Source organism: Cetorhinus maximus, unplaced genomic scaffold (assembly GCF_964194155.1).
Source record: "Cetorhinus maximus unplaced genomic scaffold, sCetMax3.hap1.1 HAP1_SCAFFOLD_473, whole genome shotgun sequence".
NCBI classification, from domain to species: domain Eukaryota; kingdom Metazoa; phylum Chordata; class Chondrichthyes; order Lamniformes; family Cetorhinidae; genus Cetorhinus; species Cetorhinus maximus.
The window spans coordinates 1,467-28,889 of record NW_027596415.1 but is presented as its reverse complement, the minus strand read 5'-3'; the positions used below and the strand labels follow the sequence as shown (position 1 = coordinate 28,889).

At 46.3% G+C, this 27,423-nt stretch overlaps 1 long non-coding RNA gene across 1 annotated transcript; it reads right to left on the bottom strand.

The window, feature by feature from the left end:
• Window positions 1–5,282: 5,282 nt before the first annotated feature.
• LOC144673797 (uncharacterized) lies at window positions 5,283–12,652 on the bottom strand. Its single transcript, XR_013574424.1, has 3 exons — window positions 12,566–12,652; window positions 8,331–8,498; window positions 5,283–5,404 (listed from the first exon to the last, which is right to left on the bottom strand). It is a non-coding gene; the product is annotated as an uncharacterized LOC144673797 (long non-coding RNA).
• Window positions 12,653–27,423: the final 14,771 nt, after the last annotated feature.

Here is a 27,423-nt window from a genome sequence, read left to right as displayed (position 1 = left end):
CCTATCGACCTCCTCCTCATCCAGCTCCATGCTCTCCTCCCTCATTTCCCTCCGTCCCAACAGCCTCTTCAATTTACCCAACGGCGATGTGGTCATTGTTTCTTTCTGCCTCCGTGTCCCCTCCCTCACTCCCGGCTGTGAAGCAATTCTTCTCAAAGATTAAATATCAAATGTTTTTGGGCTTTGACGAGTTAAGTCGAATTGGACAATTTCCTGAGCAATGGGCAAAGAATTTCAATTCTGGCGAATGTTGCACATCACACATTTCACGGCAAATAATTATTGATGTCTACTTTTAATTAGTGACTTTACATGGGATTTTTAGATTAATCCCTAACCGATATTTAATAAAATTCAAATTATAATTTATAAAAAATTAAATGAACATTTAAATAATGTTCATGTTTTAAAATATTAAAAACAATTACTTATTCTATTAAGATGAGTAATTGATTGACAATACTCAATTAATCGTAAAAAAACTAATATTAGGTGAATAGGGGATTAAAATTCACTGAGAATGTGGTTTGACCAGTGACAATTAAATGAATTTTCTCTTTTAGAATAATTATTGGTAGTTTAGTTTAATTACTTAATTATGACATGTATTAACATTTGCAATTACATGACAAAATTAAGTAATAACGAAATGCATTAGCATGTTTCAGTATGAATTAACAAATATGAAGTGAGACTAACTAACAATCAGGTATATTGATGAGAGACTAATTGCAAAATATATTCAGTTACTGACGTATGTGAGTTCAGTGTTAGAGGCGTTTGGGAGTTCAATGTTTTTGGTGTTTGGGGGCTGTGTTTGTTGGTGGGGTTTGAGGTTTAGTGTTTAGATAGGTGAATAATATACTTAATTATAGGTCAAGTTTATCATTGAGATGACTGAATATTCTGTCAGATTAGTGATAGATTATTAAAATGAATCTATTACATACATTGACATAATTGAATATTCAGACAGATTAGTGAATATTAAGATTAATCGATAATTATATATTATTGAGATTATTGAATACACAGACAGATTAGTGACAGATTATTAAGATTTATAAAGGATTACATATAGTATTTTTGAGATTATTTAATATTCAGATTAGTGCCAGGTTATTAAGATTAATCGATAATTAGATATATTATTATGATTATTGAATATTCAGACAGATTATTAACAGATCATTAAGATTTATAAGGATTAGATATATTATTATTGAGATTATTGAATATTCAGACAGATTAGTGACAGATTATTAAGATTTATAAATGATTAGATATATTATTATTGAGATTATTGAATATTCAGACAGATTAGTGACAGATTATTAAGATTTATAAATGATTAGCTATATAAAGGATGGATGTTTGATAATAAAAAGCTATTTAGAGAGTTGGATGGATTCCTGATACTATTTGAATTGAATCTTGTTAATGATCTATTATTCTCTGGATTAATATTGATTATAGATATTAAAGACTAATAGAAGATGATTTTTCCTGGTTTCTATGGTGATGAGTTCGGGATGTGCTCCAGCCGGGGGCCTCCTGCTCCTCCACGGGCCCAGTTTGAAGCCTCCGCCTCTCGCAGCCTCTTCAGCCGCCCTCAGGGAACTGGCTGCGCCGCCTGACTCAGCACATCCGGTAGGCAGGGGCGGCCATCTTGGTAACGAAGGGAAGCGGCCGGAAATGAGGTCCCGACCCCGGAAAAGATTCCCGGGAGGTCACCACTGGGACAGAGACACAAGGCATCACGTGACAGACTGGGCTGGAGACACAATGGAGCAGAACAGAGAGTGAAACAATATTAATATATTAATAATAACTGGAGACTCAATGGAGCAGAACAGAGAGCGAAGCAATATTAATATATTAATAATAACTGGAGACTTATTGTCTTAACTCACTGGCATAAATAAACTTTAATATCTGAATAAAATTGTCACATTCTATGAGCTAACATTCCCCACACTTTACAACAGTGAAATAATACAAACATATTTCACTCAATTTAAGTATATTGTTTCCAGAAAGGATTTACTGATCTTGAGACTTGAATTCCCCTCTGATCCTGTGGTAGACGCAGGAGAGCCTATCGCCTTCTTGCAGGCAGACTGGGTAGCGACAGTCACAAAGCCCCTGCGATTGCCGCCTCTCCCATTTTCCAGCGATGTAACTGGTGGCTGCTATCTCCACCCAGACGGAGCATGTATCTCTGGCAGTGCAGCACTCCCTCAATACTGAAACTCCGACAGTGCAGCACTCCCTCAGTACTGACCCTCTGACAGAGCGGCACTCCATCAGTACAGAAACTCCGACAGTGCGGCACTCCCTCAGTACTGACCCACAGACAGTGCAGCACTCCCTCAGTACAGAAACTCCGACAGTGCGGCACTCCCTCAGTACTGACCCACAGACAGTGCAGCACTCCCTCAGTACAGAAACTCCGACAGTGCAGCACTCCCTCAGTACCGACCCACAGACAGTGCAGCACTCCCTCAGTACAGAAACTCCGACAGTGCGGCACTCCCTCAGTACTGACCCACAGACAGTGCAGCACTCCTTCAGTACTGACCCACCGACAGAGCAGCACTCCCTCAGTACTGACCTACAGACAGTGTGGCACTCGCTCAGTACTGACCCACAGACAGTGCAGCACTCCTTCAGTACTGACCCTCCGACAGTGCGGCACTCCCTCAGTACTGACCCTCAGACAGAGCGGCACTCCCTCATTACCGACCCTCAGAATTTGATCGGGACCGGCTCCGACCTCCGTTTGCAGATCCAGTGTTGCGGAGCGCTGCACGCAGCGCTAGCCCAGGCTCCTCGGCGCAGGGAGACACAGTTCTTGAAAGCCTCCAGCCCGTAGTCGAAGTGACTGTCGGGGCTGCCTTGGTCCCAGAATCTAGGAGTTGGGGAGGGGGGAACAAATAAGGTTTGTGAGTGAAAGTACAACTTGCTCCCTGCCACCCCCATTCCCCCCATTCATTAACCATTAGGGGCTGACGTGAAAGAGAGAAATCCCGCCCAATTCCCAGGTGAGGCACATTTTGGCACCCACAGGACAGGTACAGCACGCGGTTCAGTACAGAGAAAGCCTCCCTCAACACCGTCCCCATCAAACACTCCCAGGACAGGTACAGCACGGGGTTAGATACAGAGTAAAGCTCCTTCGACACTGTGCCCATCAAACACTCCCAGGACAGGTACAGCATGGGGTTAGATACAGAGTAAAGCTCCCTCGACACAGTCCCCGTCAAACACTCCCAGGAGTGGGAGAACACGGGGTTAGTCGCAGTCAAACCGGACTTCCGGCCTTATTCTCCATGGCCTGGGATAAGATTGCCGTTGTTCTTGGTTTGATCCCAGATTCACCTGCACAGCTACTTCCCCCCTGCAGCCCACACTTTGGCCTCGCCCGGTACTCACATTAGGTCGTCTTGTCCAGGTGTCCCATCCACCCACATCCAAGCGGATTCCAGCGGATTGTGCTTGATTCCATTCCAATATGCACGGCTCAGGTTGAACTGGGCCACATATTCCTGGAAGGGCAAGTAGTCAGTGAGAATCATTCACATCAAGTGCCAGGTAAATGACCACCTCCAATGAGTCAGAATCCATCCATCGCACTTTCACATTCAATGCCATCACCATCACTGAATCCGCCACTGTCAACACCTTGGAGTTTACCATTGACCAGAATATGAACTGGAAACGCCAGATAAACACTGTGGCTACAAGAGCAGGTCAGAGGCTTGGACTCTATCGAGAGCAACTCACCTTCTGACTCCCGAAGCCTGTCCACCATCTACAAGGCAGAAGTCTGGGGTGTGGTGGAATTCTCCCCACTTGCTTGCATGAGTGCAGCTCCAACACTCAAGAAGCTTGACACCATCCTGGAGAAAGCAGCTGGCTTGATCGGTACCCCATCCACAAACATTGACCCCTCCACCACAGACACACAGTCGCAGCTGTGTGTACCATCTACAAGAGGCACTGCAAGAATTATCCTTAGACAGCACCTTCCAAACCCACTGCCGCTACCATCTAGAAGGACAAAGGCAACACCACCACATGGAAGGTCCCCTCCAAGCCACTGATCATCCTGAATTGGAAGTATATCGGCCGATCCTTCACTGTTACTGGTGCAAAATGCTGGAACTCCCTTTCAAACAGCACTGTGGGTGTGCTTACACAACATGGACTGCAGCAGTTCAAGAAGGCAGCTCATCACCATCTTCTCAAGGGGTAACGGGGAGGCAGTGGTGCATTGGCATTGTCACTGGACTTGTCACTCAGAGACCCAGAGTCGTGCTGTGGGGTCCTGGGTTCAATTCCCACCATGGCCGATGGTGAAATTTCAATCTAATAAAATAAATCAGGAATTAAAGTCTCATGATGACTATGAAAACCCATCTGGTTCACTAATGCCCTTTAGGGAGGAAATATGTCGCAATAACCTGGTCTGGTCTACATATGACTCCAGACCCAAAGCAATGTGGTTGGCTCTGAATGGCCCTTTGAACAAGGGCAATTAAGGATGGGCAGTAAATGCTGGCCTAGCCAGCGATGCCCACATGACATGAAAGGATTGTAAAGAAGATGGGTCGTCATAGTGAAAACTTCTCTCGCTGGGGTGAAGCCACAGGCAGAATCTAATTGGCCAAATATTTGGGTGGGTGGGAGGACAGGCGGGCGTGGAGATAGAGGAATCTTAATACAAAGATGGTTAGACCATTGAATTAGATAGCTCTTTGAAATAGCCAGGACAGGCACGGCGGCCGAATGGCTACATTCTACACTGTTATATTAAATTATTCCACAGTGGGGAAAATCTCCCTCTGCATTGTGCCCATCAAACACTCCCAGGACAGGTACAACACGGGGTAGAATACAGAGTAAAGGTCCCTCTGCATTGTCCCCATCAAACACTCCCAGGACAGGTACAGCACGGGGTTAGATACAGAGTAAATCACCCTCTACACTGTCCCCATCAAACTCTCCCAGAACAGATAATGCACGGGGTTAGATATAGTTTAAAGCTCCCTCTGCACGATCTCCATCAAACACTCCCAGGATAGTTACAGCATGGGGTTAGATACAGAGAAAAGCTCCCTCTACACTGTCCCCATCAAACACTCCCAGGACAGGTACAGCACGGGGTTACATACAGAGTAAAGCTCTATCTACACGCTCCCCATCAAACGCTCCCAGGACAAGTGCACACAGTTTCAGGTTTTACTTACATGTTCCTCCTTGCTGCGAATCACCAAAAGCTCGGAGCCCTGCGATATGCAGTTCTGTCGGCTTTCCTCCCAGCCCAGGATGGTCTTTGAGAAGTAGTAGAAGTTGCCTTTGTAAGGGGCCCAATACTTATGGCACAGTTCACTGGTACAATCTGGGGATGCCAGGGAGAGAATTAAACCAGTCATGATGAGGAGAAGACCGACATTACAAGTGCTGAACGTAGGAGGACAAACCATCACCATGGCGGCACTACGGACTCATCATCATACACCGACCAATGGCTCTTAATCTGGGCGGTGGAGTGGGAATGATGGCGTCCGAGCATATGCAGGAGAGGACAGTGGAGAGAGAGAGTGTGGGATTGTGCAATGGCAGAGACAGTCACGGTGTTTGAGTGCGTGACATTGTATTAATCGTAATACGTGAGAGAGTGGGTGCAAGAGAGACAGAGTGTGCATTTATGAGAGAGAGGGAGAAAGTATGTTGGTGTGTGATATAGGGAGTGAGTGTCAATGTTTGTGTAAGGGAGAGAAGGAGTCTGTGTGCGTGAGAAATACTTTTTCTGTGTGAGTATGTTTGTGAGAGACAAAGCGAGTGTGTCAGTGAGTTTGGTGTATCAGTGTGTGTGTGTGTACATGAGACAAAGCGAGTGTGTCAGTGTGTGTGTGCGTGTGAGACAAAGCGAGTGTGTCAGTGTGTGTGTGTGAGACAAAGCGAGTGTGTCAGTGTGTGTGTGTGAGACAAAGCGAGAGTGGCAGTGTGTGTGAGACAAAGTGAGTGTGGCAGTGTGTGTGTGTGAGACAAAGCGAGTGTGTCAGTGTGTGTGTGAGACAAAGCGAGGGAGTCATTGTGTGTGTGAGATAAAGCGAGTGTGTCAGTGTGTGTGTGTGAGACAAAGCGAGTGTGTCAGTGTGTGTGTGAGACAAAGCGAGTGTGTCAGTGTGTGTGTGAGACAAAGCGAGTGTGTCAGTGTGTGTGTGTGAGACAAAACGAGTGTATCAGTGTGTGTGTTTGTGAGAAAAAGTGAGTGTGTCAGTGTGTGTGTGTGTGAGAAAAAGCGAGTGTGTCAGTGTCTGCGTGTGAGACAAAACGAGTGTGTCAGTGTGTTTGTGAGACAAAGCGAGTGTCAGCGTGTGTGTGAGACAAAGCGAGTGTCATTGAGTGTGTGTTTGTCAGGCAAAGCGAGTGTCAGCGTGTGTGTGTTTGTCAGACAAAGCGAGTGTCAGCGTGTGTGTTTTTGTCAGACAAAGCGAGTGTCAATGTGTGTGTGTTTATCAGACAACGCGACTGTGTCAGTGTGTGCGAGTGAGACAAAGCGAGTGTGTCGGTGTGTGTGTGAGACAAAGCGAGTGTCAGCGTGTGTGTGAGAAAAAGCGAGTGTCAGCATGTGTGTTTGTCAGACAAAGCGAGTGTCAGCGTGTGTGTGTTTATCAGACAAAGCGAGTGTCAGCGTGTGTGTGTTTGTCAGACAAAGCGAGTGTCAGCGTGTTTGTCAGAGAAAGCGAGTGTCAGCGTGTGTTTGTCAGACAAAGCGAGTGTCAGTGTGTGTTTGTCAGACAAAGCGAGTGTCAGCGTGTGTTTGACAGACAAAGTGAGTGTCAGTGTGTGTTTGTCAGAGAAAGTGAGTGTCAGTCTGTGTTTGTCAGACAAAGCGAGTGTCAGTGTGTGTTTGTCAGACAAAGCGATTGTCAGCGTGTGTTTGTCAGACAAAGCGAGTGTCAGTGTGTGTTTGTCAGACAAAGCGAGTGTCAGCGTGTGTTTGTCAGACAAAGCGAGCGTCAGCGTGTGTTTGTCAGACAAAGCGAGTGTCAGTGTGTGTTTGTCAGACAAAGCGAGCGTCAGCGTGAGTTTGTCAGACAAAGTGAGCGTCAGCGTGAGTTTGTCAAAGCGAGCGTCAGCGTGAGTTTGTCAGACAAAGCGAGTGTCAGTGTGTGTTTGTCAGACAAAGCGAGTGTCAGTGTGTGTTTGTCAGACAAAGGAAGTGTCAGTGTGTGTTTGACAGACGAAGCGAGTGTCAGTGTGTGTTTGTCAGACAAAGCGAGTGTCAGCGTGTGTTTGTCAGACAAAGCTAGTGTCAGCGTGTGTTTGTCAGACAAAGCGAGTGTCAGTGTTAGTTTGTCAGACAAAGCGAGTGTCAGTTTGTGCGTGAGTTTGAGACAGAGCGAGTGTGTCCAATGTGAGTGAGACAGAGAGTGAGTGTGTCCAATGTCAGTGAGACAGGGAGCGAGTGTGTCCAATGTGAGTGAGACAGGGTGCGAGTGTGTCCAATGTGAGTGAGACAGGGAGCGAGTGTGTCCAATGTGAGTGAGACTGGGAGCGAGTGTGTGCAATGTGAGTGAGACAGAGATCGAGCGTGTCCAATGTGAGTGAGGCAGAGAGTGAGCGTGTCCAATGTGACTGAGACAGAGAACGAGTATGTCCAATGTGAGTGAGACAGAGAACGAGTATGTCCAATGTGAGTGAGAGACAGGGAGCGAGTGTGTCCAATGTGTATGAGAGACAGAGAGCGAGTGTGTCCAATGTGATTGAGACAGAGCGAGTGTGTCCAATGTGAGTGAGACAGAGCGAGTGTGTCCAATGTGAGTGAGAGGCAGGGAGCGAGTGTTAGTGTGTGTGAGGAGTAAGGGAGAGAGTATGAGTGAGTGTTAGAGAAGGTGTGAGTTCATCTCTGCCTCTGTGTGTGTGCATATGTGTGTGCATGTGAGTGTGCGGAGGTGTCAGCGTGTTCGTGCACAAGGGACTGGGAACTGTTTAAATCCCCTCGGGCTGTACAGCTGAAAATGAATGTCTGCAAATGATTGTAATATTCATTTATTGTATTGATGCATTTTGTGATACACGTTGCAAAAGTTGAACCTTATTGTAATTTTTTGATGGTGATTTTGAAATGTTGTTGAAGATACTTTGTGAATGAAGTATATTTTTGCAAAAAAAAAGGCGTTTCTTTGGAAAGTGGTGGGGGTTGTGGAAATGGGGTGGGGGTTGTGGAAATGGCATGTGGGGGAATAGTTGCACAGGGAGAGAGGGAGGGAACTTCCTGCTGTCTCGTTGTGAGCAACAACAGGCCCAAAACTTACTGATAATCTTGCAGAAGGAGCGGAGCCAATTCCTCAAGGTGTCTTGGTAATGAGCACAGTCAGATTGTGTGAGCTCCAGCTTCATGGAGTCGCTGACCTTGCTGTACCTGTTGAGGGCGGCGTCCAGGGCTGTTTGTTTCAACAAGATCTCCTGTTTCATCCGCGCACCTGTTGACAGAGCAGCCGAGGGAATGAAAGGACTGCAGGTATCTCTAGCCCCGGGCACCACACGCCCCTCCCCACCCCATGGAACACACCCCCACCACCCAGGGACACCCCCCCCACCCAGGGACCACATCCCAAACCCCCAGCCCCTAGCCCTGCCGAACTGCTTCAGGAACGTGTTCAGCGCTGGGACCTTCATCAAGGAAGCAGAGTTTCTGCACGGCAAAAATCACCAAAACAGCTTGGTGATCATGGAAAGACAACCTGTTTGATCAGACTTTTTTCTCCCTCCTTCCATGGGGTGTGGGCTTCGCTGGCTGGGCCAGCATTTATTGCCCATCCCGAATTGCCCCCTTGAGAATGTGGTGGTGAGCTACCTTCTACCGCTGCAGTCCATGTGGAGTAGGTACACCCACAGTGCTGTTAGATTGTACGGCGCTGTCGAACGAGCCTTTGGTGAGTTGCTGCAGTGCATCTTGTAGTTGGTACACACACTGCTGCCACTGTGCATTGGTGGTGGAGGGAGTGAATGTTTGTGGATGGGGTTCCAATCAAGCGGGGCTGCTTTTTCCCTGATGGTGTTGACCTTCCTGATTGTTGTGGGAGCGGCATTCATCCAGGCAAGCGGAGAATATTCCGTCACACTCTGGAATTGTGCCTTGCAGATGGTGGACAGTCTTTGGGGAGCCAGGAGGTGAATTACTCTCCACAGGATTCCCAGTCTCTGACCTGCTAGATGGATAATTGTTGGCCTCAAGACAGGCGGGGAGATCTCATGCCCTGTTCTGGCACGAGTTGGCATGGGATAATTCAATTTCACCCCAGGAGGAACATGGCAGCATCAGTTTAATATCTAAATCGGCACTCCCTCAGTATTAACCGACCCACAGTGTGGCGCTCCCTCAGTATTGACCGTCCGACAGTGCGGCGCTCCCTCACTACTGACCGTCCGACAGTGCGGTGCTCCCTCAGTACTAACCGTCCCACAGTGCGGCGCTTCCTCAGTACTCACCGTACGACAATGCGGCGCTCCCTCAGTACTGACCGTCCGACAGTGCGGCGCTCCCTCAGTACTGACCGTCCGACATTGCGGCGCTCCCTCAGTACTGACCGTCCGACAGTGCGGCGCTCCCTCAGAACTGACAGCCCGACAGTGCGATGCTCCCTCAGCAATGACCTTCCAACAGAGCAGCGCTCCCTCAGTACTGACCGTCTGACAGTGCGGCGCTCCCTCAGCAATGACCTTCCAACAGAGCGGCGCTCCCTCAGCACTGACCGTCCGACAGTGCGGCGCTCCCTCAGCAGTGACCTTCCAACAGAGCAGCGCTCTCTCATTAGTGACAGTATTCGTACCGTGTACTGCCAGCAGGCTCAATCTCCCTTTCACCCCTGCAATGTCCCTGCCCCATTCTCTCTCCCCCTCACTCCCTCTTCTCCATTCTCTCTCTCTCTGTCTCTCTGTGCACCACCGACTCACGTGTAGTGGTCTTGTCCCTGGTATCCTCAAGACCCAGGGTAATGTTCAAGGGAGCAGGGCTCGAATGACAGGTGGGAATGGTAGAATTTTAATTAAATAAAATCTGGAATTAAAAGTCAAATGAAGGAAATCTGCTGCCATCACCTGGTCTGGCCTACATGTGACTCCAGACTCCCAGCAATGTGGCTGATTCTTAACTGCTCTCTGAAATGGCCTAGCAACCCACTCAGTTGTACCAAACCACTACAAAGTCACAAATAGGAAAGGAAACCGGATGGACCACTGGATCGACCTCGGCACTGGAAACGACAACGGGAATCTAAGCCCTGTTGACCCTGAAAAATCCTCCTTCCTAACATCTGGGACCTAGTGCCATCATTGGGGGAATTGTCTCACAGACGAGTCAAGCAATAGCCTGACACAGCCATCCTCACAAAATCATACCTTAGAGATAATGACCCAGACACAACCATCACCATCCTGGATACTAGCACGACAGGCCCAGCCGAGGTGGGAGCACAGTGGTATACAGTCGGGAGGGAGTTGCCCTGGGACTCCTCAGCATCAACTCCGGACTCCATGAAGTCTCATGGCATCAGGTCATACATGGAAGAGAGCTCCAAAAATATCCCCATGCTTAATGATGTGGGAGCCCAGCACATCAGTGCAAAAGATAAGGCTGAAGTATTTGCTACAAGCTTCAGCCAGGAGTCGATGATCCACCTTTTCCTCCTCCGGAGTTCCCCAGCATCACAGATGTCAGACTTCAGCCAATTCGATTCACTCCACGTGATATAAAGAAACGGCTGAAGGAAATGGATAGTGCAAAGGCTATGGGCCATGACAATATTCTGGCAATAGTACTGGAGGCTTGTGCTCCAGAACTCGCCGCACCCTTAGACAAGCTGTTCCAGTTCAGCTATAACACTGGATCCTACCCAGCTTTGTGGAAAAATGCCCAGATGTTTCCTGTACACAAAAAGCAGGACAAATCCAAACCAGACAATTAACACCCAATTAGTCTACTCTCCATCATCAGTAAAATGATGGAAGGGGTCATCAGCAGTGCTATCAAGCGGCACTTGCTTAGCAATAACCTTCTCACTGACAGTCAGTTAGGTTTCCGCCAGGGTCACACAGCTCCTGACCTCATGACAGCTTGGTTCAGACATACACCCAAGAGCTGAACTCCTGAGGTGATGTGAGAGTGACTGTCCTTGATATCAAGACAGCATTTGACCGAGTCTGGCATCAAGGACTCCTTGCAAAACTGATCTCAACTGTAATCTGGGGGAAAATCTCTGCCGGTTGGAGTCATACCTAGCACAAAGGAAGATGCTTGTGGTTATTGGAGGTCAGTCATCTCAGCTCCAGGACAACACTGCAGGAGTTCCTCAGGGTCGTGTCCTCGGTCCAACCATCTTCAGCTGCTTCATCAATGACCTTCCTTCCATCATCAGTTCAGAAGTGGGGATATTCGCTGATGATTGCACAATGTTCAGAACCATTCGCGACTCCTCAGATAATGAAGCAGTCCATGTCCAAATGCAGCAAGACCTGGACAATATCCAGCCTTGGGCTGACAAGTAGCAAGTATGATTCGTGCCACACAAGTGTCAGGCAATAACCATCTCCAACAAGAGAAATCAATCACTGCCCCTTGTCTTCACTGGCATCAGAATTGCTGAATCCCCCACTGTCAACATCCTGGGGGCAATGATTGAGCAGAAACTGAGCTGGACTAGCCATATAAACACTGTGGTTAAAAGTGTAGGTCAGAGGCTGGGAATCCTCCAGCGAGTAACTCACTTCCTGACTCCCCAAATCCAGTCCACCATCTACAAGGCACAAGTCAGGAGTGTGATGGAATACTCTCCACTTGCCTGGATGAGTGCAGCTCCCACAACACTCAACCAGCCCAATTGATTGGCACCAGACTAAACAGCCCAATTAATTGGCACCACGTCCAGAAACATTCACTCCCTCCACTGCCGACACACAGCATTGTGTACCACGTAGAAGATGCACTGCAGAAACTCACCGAGGCTCCTTAGACAGCACCTTCCAAACCCTCAACCGTCTAGAAAGACAAGGGCAGCAGACACATGGGGACACCAACAACTGGAAGTTCCCCTCGAAGCCACTCATCATCCTGACTTGGAAATATATCAGTCCTTCCTTCACTGTCGCTGGGTCAAATTCCTAAAACTCAATCTCTAACAGCATTGCGGGGGTACCTAAACCACATGGACTGCAGTGGTTCAACAAGGCCGCTCAGTACCACCTTCTCTAGGGCAATGAGGGGTGTGCAATAAATGCTGGATATGGCCAGCGATACCCACATCGCATAATTACATTAAGAAGAAAATATCTACCCAGCTTTCTCTCTCTCTCTGTGTCCCGCTTGCTTAATCTGTATCTCTGACACATTGATTCACCATATCAGTCCCGTTTGCTCTCTCTGTCCTGCCCACTGACTGTATCTCTGCCCTGTTCTCTCTCCCTGCCCAGCTCACTGTGTGTGTCTGTGCCTCATGCACCCACCCTCCGCCCTGCTCACTCTATATCGCCTCAGTGATATAGCTGGCCTTACCTTCACTGTACAAGATAACGGCGATGATTGCACAGATAGCAGCGATAGTTAGTGAACCAATTGCAAGCTTCTTCCACCCGCTCCCACAGAACACCTGCCAGGATGTCTCTGCAATGACACGGTCAAAGGAAAGCTCAGGTCCGGGAAGGGGAATGGGAGCATCACTGATGGATGAGGAAGGGTTGGAATGCCAACTGCTTCAAGGAATTAATACACAAAACTAACAGCGATCTACACTGTCCCCATCAAACACTCCCAGGACAGGTACAGCACGGGGTTAGATACAGAGTAAAGTTCCCTCTACACTGTCCCCATCAAACACTCCCAGGACAGGTACAGCACGGGGTTACATACAGAGTAAAGCTCCCTCTACACCGTCCCCATCAAACACTCCCAGGACAGGTACAGCACGGGTTTAGATACAGAGTGAAGCCACACAACCTCGAATGGTGTCCATACCTTCCTGCGTTTCAATCGGCGAGTCATTGGTCTCCTCCGCACTCATCTGGTCATGATCCAACTCCTGCCGCATGTTCCTCTCGCTCCAACTCACCCTGACTCTCGGCTGATACCGTGAGTGCTCTCCCAGCGAGCTGTCGTCCTCCCGCTGCCTCCGTCTATACCAACCATCATCATCCGCCATGTAGGGATAACTCTCCTCCTCTGCAACACCCCCTGGGCTGATATTCCAGTCAGTTCAGACTGATTGTCCCAGCGCTCCTTTTACACTTGGCTCCACATTCTTCACTCCAGTTTTCTTTGCCTCACCCACACTCCCTGTTTGTTAGAAATATAAATTAGTCCAAAGCACAGGAGGGGATTATTGTTCTATATCTGCAATCGCCTGGATTAAATCGGGTTTCGACTGAACCAAGCCCTGTGCCTCACTTTGCAATGAAGGATTATCGCTGCCAATGTATTTGAGATGAATTTCACATCGATTGGTGAACAATGACTTTTAATTCTCGACTTCGCTTGAAGTGCAGCTTTTCAAATTAATCATTCGCTCAATAATTGTCTCTACAATTCATGAATTATTTGTTATCATTGAAAGCCGATGTCTCTTAATTGATGCTTATTTAATGAGCTTCTTAACGAATTAGAATAACAAATTTTAATTACAATTTGGTGGAATGATGCTCATTGGAGGCTGGTTCTTTAGGTTAACCATTAGTTATTAATGACCAATTCAAGATAATCTCTCAAAAGACTAGGATTATTCACCGATTATCCTGTAATTAGATTTAATAATTAATAGTTACAATTATGATGTGATTGGATTTGCTTTGCCGAGATCTGATAAAGGATAAAGTGATTAAATAGTTATTTCAGAATTAACTAGGTTAAGTAAATACAGAAAAAGTCTTCCGCATCATTGCCGGATCATTAAGAGAGTTTTCTAAACATACCTCAACAAAGGTGGAGATTGATTTTTAAACTTTTCGCTAAATTATTAAACGTTCACCGACGTGTTAAAGTATTTTGTTTGTTAGATTATTATTACTGATTGATTCGGAATAATTTATTGAACACGCAGAATATTTAGCCAAAACGTTCGATGGTCCAAACATTGAATATTTAGTTAGCGTGGATGATGATTAATTAATTATTCCAAAGTAATGACTGTAGTAGAGAATTAATTTGCATGTGTTAATATATGAAAGGAACACAAGTTTAAAGAAATTTACTATGAATATTAAATAACAAGTGAAATTATTATTTAGACTGCACAAATATTTCCAGATTATTTAGTGATTAGCACAGTTCTAAGCAGAATAATAAATATTTTGTGAACTCAAAGGTTAAATATGATTATTAAGTATTCAATACGATTCTTAAACATGTACATAAAGCATTAAATATTTAGATTGCTGTTTGACTATTGATAGTTACAGACAGGGAAAGAGTAATGATGGATTATTTAATGAATATGTTGATTTAGAGAACAAACGCGAATTTTAATCAATTAATTATAAATACTGAATACCTGATGTATTATTTAGGCAGAAAAAAGTCAAGTTTACATCAGTTATGTTATTACAATTAAGCTAAGTTATTCCATATATTTTCCAAATGTTTTCTGATTATTAAAGATTTGGCCAGGATAATAAACAGTAACTTGTGCTAATTTAATGGAACAACACAAATTTACATAACTACGGTTATTAAAATTGCAGTCGAGTTATTATTTAATCTATGCTAATTCTTACAAACCATTACAATCGTATCAAGACTAACAGATCAGTTATTTGAGAATTTGTGATTGACAGAACAAACACATGTTTAAAAAAAATTAAATGCTTTTAAATATGAATCCAAGTTATTATTAAATGCAAACTTTTTTTTTATTTAGATTGAGCTGTTGTTTACTGATTAATATAGATGAATAGCAAAATATATTAAATTCAATATCAAAATTGAATAAATCTGCTGAAAGATTAATTGGCAGAAGGCACACAAGTTTAGGCAAATGGAATATTATTACCATGTGTTAAGGGGCAGAACAACCACAAGTTTTTAAGAAGTAAAAGTGATTATTATTTTTTTTAATTGACAGAAATATGAAGATTAATTAAATCAGCCACAATGTTAAATTTGAAAATTAAGTAATTGTAATTAATGAACTAAAGGTTTCAAAATTTATTTAAACATGTCCCCTCATGTGACTGTGTCACAAGAGATGGGACATGTTTTTATATTTATGAACATTAAACAACCTATCAACAGATATTAAATTAAATGAACAGAACAAATGCAAGTTTAATTGAAATATGATTATTAAATCTGCCAATTGATTCAAACGCAAGTTTAGATAAATTAAATATTAAGATCAGGTACGTTAATTGACACAACAAGCACGTTTTAAATCTGATGACTGTGTTAATCTTTGAGGAAACAGAACGAGTTTAGATGAATTTAATACTAGAAATAACTATATTAAATGGCAGAAGAGACACACGTTTAGACAACTTGAACACAAAAGTGAAAGAGATTCACTAACAGAACCAGCAAAGGTAGTTTAGATAAATTAAATCTAATTATTAAATATGTTAACTGACAGGACAAATGTCAGTTTAGAAAAAGGAAAACATTTTATTTAACAAGTTAACTGATTGAACAAACTCGAGTTTAGGCTGAATGTGTGAACTGATATTAACACAATATTAGACGAAGTAAATATAAACATTAAAAATCTCAATTGACAGATCAAACAAACATGTTTCAATGAGATGATTAAATGTGTTAATCGACAGAGTGAAAAAAACACCAGTTTGGACAAACTGATCAATGAGCCTTAAATGTTGCAGTTAAATTAATAGGTTAATTCACAGAACAAACACAAATTTAAACTAAATATGATAATTAAAACTGTTTAATTTACCTAAATGTAAGTTTTATACAAATATTAACATTGAATCTGTTTAAATGTGATTGGAATTCAATTGATATTGAATTGATATGAATTTAATATTGAAATTAAAGCCGCCAAATGATGAATTGAAGCTTTGAATTGTAATTATCTGATAGAAAGTATCAGGATTCCTCAGGGAAATTGCTGAATGTTGGATTATGTTAATATTTGGGGGAATTAATTAGTATTTTTGAACATTTGAGTTTAGGGGATGTTAATGGTTAATTGACGATTATCGGTTGCCCTCCGGCTAATTTCTATCACTTATTGGATAATCCTCCCTCTGAGGCCCCGACAGAAGCTGCCTCCGGGACCAGGCCGCAAAAAGAGCCTGGGCCTCTCCCCGTGGTGCCAGGGGGAGTTAGGACACACCCTGCACGCGCATCCCGGCTCCACAGCGGATCACCACCGCCGCCATCTTAGGTAAGGCTGGGACCGGAAGAGGCGATCTCCAATGGCGACGGCAAAAAGGGCGGGGCTTCCGGCACATATGACGTTAAGGCGAGCGACTATTGCGCTCCATCGCAAGAGGGAGGGAGCTGCGCGCGCAGCCAAGATTCCCAGGGAACCCAGAGGGAGCGAACAACCCAGAGTGAAAATAGAGGAGGAAATTAATTAATAAATTAGAGAGAGAGAGTAACCCAGTGTGAAAATAGAGGAGGAAATTAATTAATAAATTAGAGAGAGAGAGAGTAACCCAGTGTGAAAATAGAGGAGGAAATTAATTAATAAATTAGAGAGAGAGAGAGTAACCCAGTGTGAAAATAGAGGAGGAAATTAATTAATAAATTAGAGAGAGAGAGAGTAACCCAGTGTGAAAATAGAGGAGGAAATTAATTAATAAATTAGAGAGAGAGAGAGAGAGTAACCCAGTGTGAAAATAGAGGAGGAAATTAATTAATAAATTAGAGAGAGGGAGAGAGTAACCCAGTGTGAAAATAGAGGAGGAAATTAATTAATAAATTAGAGAGAGAGAGAATAACCCAGTGTGAAAATAGAGGATGAAATTAATTAATAAATTAGAGAGAGAGAGAGAGAGTAACCCAGTGTGAAAATAGAGGAGGAAATTAATTAATAAATTAGAGAGGGAGACAGTGCAACCTAGGGTGAAAATAGAGGAGGAAATTAATTAATAAATTAGAGAGAGAGAGAATAACCCAGTGTGAAAATAGAGGAGGAAATTAATTAATAAATTAGAGAGAGAGAGAGAGAGTAACCCAGTGTGAAAATAGAGGAGGAAATTAATTAATAAATTAGAGAGAGAGACAGTGCAACCTAGGGTGAAAATAGAGGAGGAAATTAGTTAATAAATTAGAGAGAGAGAGAGAGAATAACCCAGTGTGAAAATAGAGGATGAAATTAATTAATTAATTAGAGAGAGAGAGAGAGTGTAACCCAGGGTGAAAATAGTGGAGGAAATTAATTAATCAATTAGAGAGAGAGAGAGTAACCCAGTGTGAAAATAGAGGAGGAAAATAATTAATAAATTAGAGAGAGAGAGAGTGTGTAACCCAGGGTGAAATTAGAGGATGAAATTAATTAATAAATTAGAGAGAGAGAGTGTAACCCAGGGTGAAAATACAGGAGGAAATTAGTTAATAAATTAGAGATATAGAGAGCAACCCAGTGTGAAAATAGAGGAGGAAAGTAATTAATAAATTAGAGAGAGAGAGAGAGAGTAACCCAGTGTGAAAATAGAGGAGGAAATTAATTAATAAAGTAGAGCGAGAGAGAGAGAGAGAGAGTAACCCAGTGTGAAAATAGAGAAGGAATGCAATTAATAAATAAGAGAGAGGGAGAGAATAACCCAGTCTGCAAATAGAGGAGGAATGCAATTTATAAATTTGATAGAGCGAATAACCCAATTTGCAAAGAATGCATTAATGAATTGGAGAAAGAGAGAGGAACCCAGTGCAAAAGTAGGGGAAAAATGCAAATAATGAATTAGACAGAGACAGCAACCCAGTGTGCAAAGAGCGGAGGAATGTAAATTATAAATTAGAGAGAGGGAGGGAGATAAATGCAGTGAGCAAAAGAGGTGTAAAAATGAATAGCGAGAGAGAGAAAGCAACCCAGTGCATAAATATAAGGAGATGTAATTAATAAATTAGAGAGAGAGAGAGAGAGAGGCAGAGCAGCATAGTGTCCAAATTCAGGAGGAATTTAATTAATAAATTAGAGTGGACAGATTGAAAGCTAGTGTGTAAATAGAGGATTAATGTAATTAATCAATTAGAGGGAGAAACACATTGTGCAAATGGAGCGGGAATGTGATTAATAAAATGCAGAGAGAGCAACAGTGTACAAGTAAAGGTGGAATACAATTAATAAATTAGAGAGATAGAGAGTGAAAGCAATTCAGTGAGCAAATAGAGGAATGCAAATAATAAAGTGGAAAGAGAGAATAATTAAAAAAATTAGAGAGAGAGCAAATACCAGTTCCTGTCTTTTGGCAGTCTAATAATTTCCATTGTTTTTATCTGTCAAAAATGTAGAGTGCATCGCTCAACACATAGTGCGGGACCTTGGAATGTGGCAGTTTGCAACTTTCGTTCGAGAACAAGTATTTACACTGGAGGACCAGCAGGTTTCAGGCAGAGCAAAGAGCGGCTTTAGTCCAGTTGGTGATTCTCCAGCTGCAGCTGATGTTTGTCTCAGTGTTTGTCCCTGGGAAAAGCCCATGGAGCACAGAGTCCTGTGTCACAGAACTGCTCGGAATGAACCCCAACAAAAAACACTATCTCTCTCCAGAACTTTGCAAAGGCGCATTCCACAAGGATGCCGAAGGCACAAAACAGGGTGGCCGGGCGGAGGAGTTGCAATAACATGGAAAAGATTAAATACTGGAGTGTCTGTGTGTGTGTGTGTGTGTGTCTGTGTCTGTGTGTGTGTGTCTTGGTTAGCAGTTCAGGTACTTGCTTACTCTTTATTCATTCTCTGGATGTGGGTGTTGCTGCCTCTGGCAGCATTTGTAGGCCATCTCTAATTGTTCCTTGAGAAGGTGCTGGTGAGCTGCATTGAGCAATCTACCCTCTGCTGGACACTGTCAGAATCAGACACTCAGACATGCTCTGTCACTCACACACACATACACTCCTTTACCAATCTACACTCCGCTAGATACTGTCAGAATTACATTAACCCACAAACACTCAGACACACACACACACACACACACCTTTAACAATCACCCTCTACTGGATAACTGTCAGAGTGACACAGAAACAAACACCTTTACCAATATATACTGCCTGAATCTTACACACACACCACACACACCTTTACAAATCCCCACCGTGTGTGCGTTCGCGATCCCTGCTGTGTGTTTTTCCCCTGTGTGTAATAATACATTCATTATTCTGTGTGTAATTATCAATTGTCAGTCAGTCAACAAGCCTAATATTTAACATCTTATGTACATAGTTGAGGATTTTGTTGAATATTTAACAATCATATGTAATCTTTGTGTGCCTTAACTGTACACATTACAAGTCCCTGTCTTATATCGAGCTGTCACGAATCACTCTCTTTAGGAGCAGCTGGTTTAACTATTTAACTCACTTAAAATTCTGCTAGCTCTAGGTCTGAAACTGACTGTCACACCAAAGCTAAACCGGAATCAGCTTTACCATTCAAATTCTCACATTGAACCAAAATTCCAAACATACTCACCCTTGGCTCTGTCTCAGAAATCTCCTCTCTTACTTCTTTTGGCAGGTATCTGTTCAACTGGTTATCTCAAGGTCAGAATCAGACTCTTACTCTAAAATTACTCTCATTTTAAAATTAAACTTCTATCAGGTTTAACTTTTGAATTATCACTTTAAACCAGATTCACAAAAATACTCATTTCAGTGTCTGTCTAACTCAGGCTAATGACTCCCCTCACTGACTGTGTGCCCATTACTGGTTGTGCACTTTAAAAGTCCCTATCTTATATTGAGCTGTGGAGAGCCACTCTCTAGCTGAGCTTCCTACTGCTGTCATCAAAAAATATTCAGCCAAGGGTGATTGACAGTGAACTGCCAAAAAGTCAGTTGCCTGTTGAACTAGGCTGCTGAACAATGTGTGCTGCGATGTTTGAAGGTGAGACTGCCATTGGCTGCTGCCGCTCCTGGGTGAGGGTAGCAGGGTCAATGAGGCAAGGGGGGTTACCTCAGGAGCTGGTGGTTAAAGGGGGATTCAGACCATGAAACCTTCATGTGTGGATTATGAGTTCAGGTTGTAGTTCCTTATCATACATTATGGTTTTACAGTCTGGCCGACTCCCATCTAACAGGAGGGCCAAATCTTTCTTTCACTGATAACACACCTCTCAAATCAAATGGATTTAAAACGCTGGGTGCCAGATGTCACATTTATTCAGCAAACATTAATCAATGAATAAAACGCAAGAGGCAAAGCTTCAGACAAAAAGCTGCCAATTTTTGGTTGAGAATTCAAACGGGTTAGTCTGCAGTTCAGAATACAGATCAATCGGACCATACGGACATGGGAGTGAGGAGCAGGAGTAAGGCCATTCAGCCCCTCGAGCCTGCTCCACCTTTCAACAAGATCGTGGCTGAACTGCTTGTGGCCTCATCTCCACTTCCCTGCCTGTGCCCCCCCCGCCAACCAAATAACGATTTGACCCCCAAGTCGATCAGAAATCTGTCTAACTCAGCCTTCAATATATTCAATGTCCCGGCCTCCACTGCTCTGTGGGGGAGAGAAATCCATTCCACAGACTAACAACTCTCTGAGAGAAGAAATTCCTTCTCATCTCCGTCTTCAATGGGAGACCCCTTGTTCTGAAACAGTGCCCCCCCCCCCCCCCACCCTTAGGACCCCCGCCACCCCACGTGACGGGGAAACATCCTCTCAGTATCTTTGTTTCAATAAGGTCGCCTCTCATTCTTCTAATGTCCAACGGGCACAGGCCCAACCTGGCCAACCTTTCCTCCATAAGGCAGCCCCCTTCATCCCAGGAATCAGCCCAGTGAATCCTCTCTCAACGGCTTCTCATGTGATCTGCCCCTTTCTGAAGTGAACAGGACAAAACGTACAGTAACTGAATTGCTAACTACCAGTTGCAATACCCAACCTTTCAGGCGTCTTATTCTCTCAACTGTAAAAGGCACTTTTTAGACCACACCTAGAATACTGTGAACAGTTTTGATCCACTTATTGAAGGAAATATGTACTGGCATTGGTGGCAGTCCAGAGAAGGTTCAGTAGGTTGATCCCGGGGATGGAGGGATTTGCTTATGAGGAGTGGTCGAGTAGGTTGTGCCTGTACTGACGAGTTTAGACGAATGTCATGCGAGCTCACTGAAACATAATATTCTTAGGGGGCTTGATGGAGTAGATGCAGAGAGGCCGTTTCCCCTTGTGGGAGACTCTAGGACCACAGGTCATAATCTCAGAGTAAGGGGGCCCACATTTAAAATAGAGATGAGGAGGAATTTCTTTTCTCAGAGGGAAGTCAATCTGTGGAATTCTTTACCGCAGAGGGCTGTAGAGGCTGAGTCGTTGAGTATATTGAAAACTGAGGTAGACAGATAGATTTTTAATCAGTAAGAGAATCGAGGGGTATGGGGCAAAGGCAGGAAACTGGAATTGAGGATTATCAAGTCAGGCATGATCTCATTGAATGGCGGAGCAGACTCGATGGGCCGAATGGCCTATTTCTGCCCCTACCTCTTGTGGTCTTAAATCATAAAACAATTCTTCTGGAGTTATATCAAAAGCTATCACAGATGATGATTCAGCACCCAAACCAAAAATCAAATAATACCCCAGAAACGCAACATCCCCCCCGCCACCGCCACACACCACCACCAATGAGCCCACACCCTCATGCTCCCGGAGACTGCCCCTCAGTCCAGAAATCTGGTTGCAACCCACTGGCTGACCAAACCGGATCTTCTGGGTCATTTCTTCTTCTCCTCGCTGGGATTCTCTTGTAATTTTGGCACCAGCTTCTTGCAGTGAAGATATCTTTTCAGCATTTCATGTACCTGGGAATGGACAATAGAGGAGTCAGGTCAGAGAGAATGGGAACGCTGTCACTGAGCAACTGACAAGGGGATCTCAGGAGACATCGATGGGACCCTCAGCACGAGGGAAATTCCTTCCCTGAACACGAGGGGGAAACGTGCCCCACCCCTCTCTACACCCAAACAATCCCTGCCCCCTCCACACCAGCTCACTCTCTCCTTATTCAGCGTTTGGGAAATTCACTCCCCTCTCCCCCCTATCAGTTCAATCGAACATCTACCAGAGAGTGAGGAAGGGAAATCTTATCCCTGCCCTCGACTCAATGCCAACTGGAGATCTTCAATAAATGAAATGGGTAAATAATGCTGACTCGGGTTATTGAATGGGTGATGCCCACAGCCTGAGAATGACTGCAGGATGAACCCCCTCACCTGCTGGAGATGGGCTTCCTTTCCCTCGTGATTGTCCAGTTTGTTCTTCCCGATGTACAAGGCTTGGACTTCGGCATTGTTCTGGTCACAGTCCACGTTGCTGAGGTCCAGCACCACTGTAACATTGAGAGGACAATGCTTCAGACACACCCACACAAAGCCCCTGGGCAGGGTTAGAGGTGGGAGTGAGAACTGGGTACGGAGGTGGATTGGAGGGGAGGGGTTGTGTAGGGGTGGGAGGGAGGGGAGGGGCAAGGCTCGAGGGTCAGACTCTGTCCACTCCCCTCGCTGACAGATTGAATGAATCTCCGTGATGAAGTTGTATTGTGATAAGATTATCCTCAAATTGAGTTGACAAGTCAGGTACCTGAGTCTGATGTTCCGACTCTGATAAAGGATGGACGCCGAGTGGAATCTCGACTACTTTGTTCCTCAGATCCCTCGTTGCGTGATGTCTCCCGGTCTGTCATAGCGAAAGCGAATGTTACTCAAGTGCTTGCTGAATCCCCAAAGCGCTGTACCCCAAAACCCGAAAAACTTAGAACCCCTCAAACGCCAAAATTTCTGAGCCATGATAATCCGAAACACTGAACCCCAAAATCACTGAACCGAAAAACCCACAAACACTGAATACCCAAACTCCACTGACATTGAAACCCCCAAACACCAACCAAGACTGAACCCCAAAACACTGAAAACCCAAACGCCAAAACAGTGAACATTGTTTCAAGCTTACATTTAGAGAGATAGTCAGATTCTGAGATGAGCAGCATTAGTGGCAGTTAACTGTGAACCTCCGTTGTCTGATTAGTTTTTGATGACTGTAGCAAGAAGCTGAGATGGAGAGTGACTCATCACAGCTCAATCTAAGACAGGGAATTTTACAGTGTGCAGTCAGTAATGGACACACAGTCAGTGAGAGGAGACATTGGCCTGAGTGATACAAAGACTGAGTGAGTATATTAGTGAATTAGGAATTTGCTTTAAAGTGAGAATTCGAATGGTAAGTCTGTTTCAAGTTCAGTTTTCGAGTAAGAGTCTGATTCTGACATAGAAATATTCTGTTAAGCAGGCAGCTGCCCTAAGAACGGTGGAGATTTCAGAGATAGATCCAAAAGTGAGTATTTTGGAAATTTGATTCATTTTGAGAATTTGCATGGTAAATATGTTTCACGTTCATTTTTAGAGTAAGGGTCAGAATCTGGCCATGGACTCGCAGATTTTTAAGTAAGTTAACTGGACAAACAATTGTCTCAGGTTTAAAGCACCTTTGCCTGAATAGTTTTTGACGACTGTAGCAGGAACCACAGGTAGAGAGGGCCTCATCACAGCTCAATATAAGACAGGAGTTTTTAAAGTGTGGATAAAATAAGAGAAATAACACACAGTCAGTGTGGGGTGACATTGGCCTGAGTTAAACACAGACTGAGTGAGTATATTTATGAATTTGGTTTAAAGTGAGAATTAAAATCATAAATGTGTTTCAACTTCAGTTGTGGAGTTAGTCACAATCCGTCTTGGAACTAACAGATGTTTAAATAAGTTAAATAGTTACAGAAAATGTCTCTGGTTTTAATCACCACAAGAGAACATTTAATTGGGAGGAAAGTTTAGAAAATTATTCACTTACTCATTTATGCAGTCTGAAACCCACCAATGTCATCCTGCTCTGTCACTCCTGACTGTACACCAGGCACTACTTCCCACTCCCCTCACTCACTACATGCCACTACCCTCAGATGCAACATCCCACTCCCCTCAGTCACTACATCACACACCCCTCAGCTACTGCATCCCTCTCCCCTCAAGCACACCACCCCTCTCCCCTCAGCCTCTCCATCCCACTCCCTTAAGTGTGAGTTTACAGAGACCGGATTGTGTGAAGATTTTTGGTAGAATATTCACTCCAGGCTGATACCTGTTATTTTTGTTCCTGTTGGGACAGATGATAGAGCGACTGTGGATTTTGGAGTTGAGTGTTCCTCAGATTCCAGAGTTGGTGTTGTCCCTGGATCTGAAATGAAGTAAGGAGACATGGGAGATTGCAGGTGGTGGATCACCTCAAGAGAGCTTTAACTTGGTAGGAACGTTTAGAAAATGATTCACTTCATCATTTATACAGTCTGAACCCGACCAAAGTCTGAACCCGACCAAAGTCTGAACCCGACCAAAGTCTGAACCCGACCAAAGTCTGAACCCGACCAAAGTCTGAACCCGACCAAAGTCTGAACCCGACCAAAGTCTGAACCCGACCAAAGTCTGAACCCGACCAAAGTCTGAACCCGACCAAAGTCTGAACCCCCCAAAAGTCTGAACCCCCCCAAAGTCTTAACCGCAACAATGTCACTCCTGAATGTACCACAGTCACTAACTCCTAGTCTCGTCACTCACTCGATCCCACTCCCCTCACTCACTACAACCCACTACCCTCGATTACATTCCCATTAGTCCCAGTTCCACCCCATTTAGTTACTACATCCCACTCCCTTCTGTATGAGATTGCAGCAATTATGTTGTGTGAAGATTATTTTGTAGAATATCCCCTCCAGACTGATACCTGTTATTTCAGATCCTGTTGGGGTCGATGATGCAGTGACAGTGGATTCTCGAGTCAAGTGTACCTCAGATTCCAGAGTTGGAGTTGTTTCTAGATCTATAATGAGGTAAGGAGACATGGAAGATATCAGAGTGTGTTTCACCTCAAAGGAGCATTTACTTTGTTGAAATGTTCAGAAAATGATTCACTTCATCTTTAATACAATCTGAAACCCACCAATGCCAGTCTGTTCTGTCACCCCTCACTGAACAACTGTCACTACCTCCCAGTCTCCTCCCTCACATATTCCGCTCTCCTCAGTCCCTACATTCAACTTCCCTCAGTCCCTGCATCCCACTCTCCTCAGTCCCTACATCCCACTCTCCTCAGTCCCTACATCCCACACCCCTTATTCCCTACATCCCACACCCCTCAGTCCAGATGTCCCACACCCCTCAGTCCAGATGTCCCACCCCCCTCAGTCCAGATGTCCCACCCCCCTCAGTCCAGATGTCCCACCCCCCTCAGTCCAGATGTCCCACCCCCCTCAGTCCAGATGTCCCACCCCCCTCAGTGCAGATGTCCCACCCCCCTCAGTCCAGATGTCCCAGCCCCCTCAGTCCAGATGTCCCAGCCCCCTCAGTCCAGATGTCCCAGCCCCCTCAGTCCAGATGTCCCAGCCCCCTCAGTCCAGATGTCCCAGCCCCCTCAGTCCAGATGTCCCACCCCCCTCAGTCCAGATGTCCCTCCCCCCTCAGTCCGGACGTCCCTCCCCCTCAGTCCCGACGTCCCTCCCCCCTCAGTCCCGACATCCCTCCCCCCTCAGTCCCGACGTCCCTCCCCCCTCAGTCCCGACGTCCCTGCACCCTCAGTCCCGACGTCCCTCCCCCCTCAGTCCCGACGACCCTCCCCCCTCAGTCCCGACGACCCTCCCCCCTCAGTCCCGACGACCCTCCCCCCTCAGTCCCGACGACCCTCCCCCCTCAGTCCCGACGACCCTCCCCCCTCAGTCCCGACGACCCTCCCCCCTCAGTCCCGACGACCCTCCCCCCTCAGTCCCGACGACCCTCCCCCCTCAGTCCCGACGACCCTCCCCCCTCAGTCCCGACGACCCTCCCCCCACAGTCCCGACGACCCTCCCCCCACAGTCCCGACGACCCTCCCCCCACAGTCCCGACGACCCTCCCCCCACAGTCCCGACGACCCTCCCCCCTCAGTCCCGACGACCCTCCCCCCTCAGTCCCGACGACCCTCCCCCCTCAGTCCCGACGACCCTCCCCCCTCAGTCCCGAGGTCCCTCCCCCCTCAGTCCCGAGGTCCCTCCCCCCTCAGTCCCGACGACCCTCCCCCCTCAGTCCGAGGTCCCTCCCCCCTCAGTCCCGACGACCCTCCCCCCTCAGTCCCGAGGTCCCTCCCCCCTCAGTCCCGAGGTCCCTCCCCCCTCAGTCCCGAGGTCCCTCCCCCCTCAGTCCCGAGGTCCCTCCCCCCTCAGTCCCGAGGTCCCTCCCCCCTCAGTCCCGAGGTCCCTCCCCCCTCAGTCCCGAGGTCCCTCCCCCCTCAGTCCCGAGGTCCCTCCCCCCTCAGTCCCGAGGTCCCTCCCCCCTCAGTCCCGAGGTCCCTCCCCCCTCAGTCCCGAGGTCCCTCCCCCTCAGTCCCGAGGTCCCTCCCCCTCAGTCCCGAGGTCCCTCCCCCTCAGTCCCGAGGTCCCTCCCCCCTCAGTCCGAGGTCCCTCCCCCCTCAGTCCCGAGGTCCCTCCCCCCTCAGTCCCGAGGTCCCTCCCCCCTCAGTCCCGAGGTCCCTCCCCCCTCAGTCCCGAGGTCCCTCCCCCCTCAGTCCCGAGGTCCCTCCCCCCTCAGTCCCGAGGTCCCTCCCCCCTCAGTCCGGAGGTCCCTCCCCCCTCAGTCCGGAGGTCCCTCCCCCCTCAGTCCCGAGGTCCCTCCCCCCTCAGTCCCGAGGTCCCTCCCCCTCAGTCCCGAGGTCCCTCCCCCCTCAGTCCCGAGGTCCCTCCCCCCTCAGTCCCGAGGTCCCTCCCCCCTCAGTCCCGAGGTCCCTCCCCCCTCAGTCCCGAGGTCCCTCCCCCTCAGTCCCGAGGTCCCTCCCCCCTCAGTCCCGAGGTCCCTCCCCCTCAGTCCCGAGGTCCCTCCCCCCTCAGTCCCGAGGTCCCTCCCCCCTCAGTCCCGAGGTCCCTCCCCCCTCAGTCCCGAGGTCCCTCCCCCCTCAGTCCCGAGGTCCCTCCCCCCTCAGTCCCGAGGTCCCTCCCCCCTCAGTCCCGAGGTCCCTCCCCCCTCAGTCCATACATCCCTCCCCCCTCAGTCCATACATCCCTCCCCCCTCAGTCCATACATCCCACAACCCTCAGTCCCTACATCCCACAACCCTCGGTCCCATCATCCCACAACCCTCAGTCCCTACATCCCACAACCCTCAGTCCCTACATCCCACCCCTCTCAGTCCCTACATCCCACACCCCTCAGTCCCTAGATCCCAGCCATCTCAGACT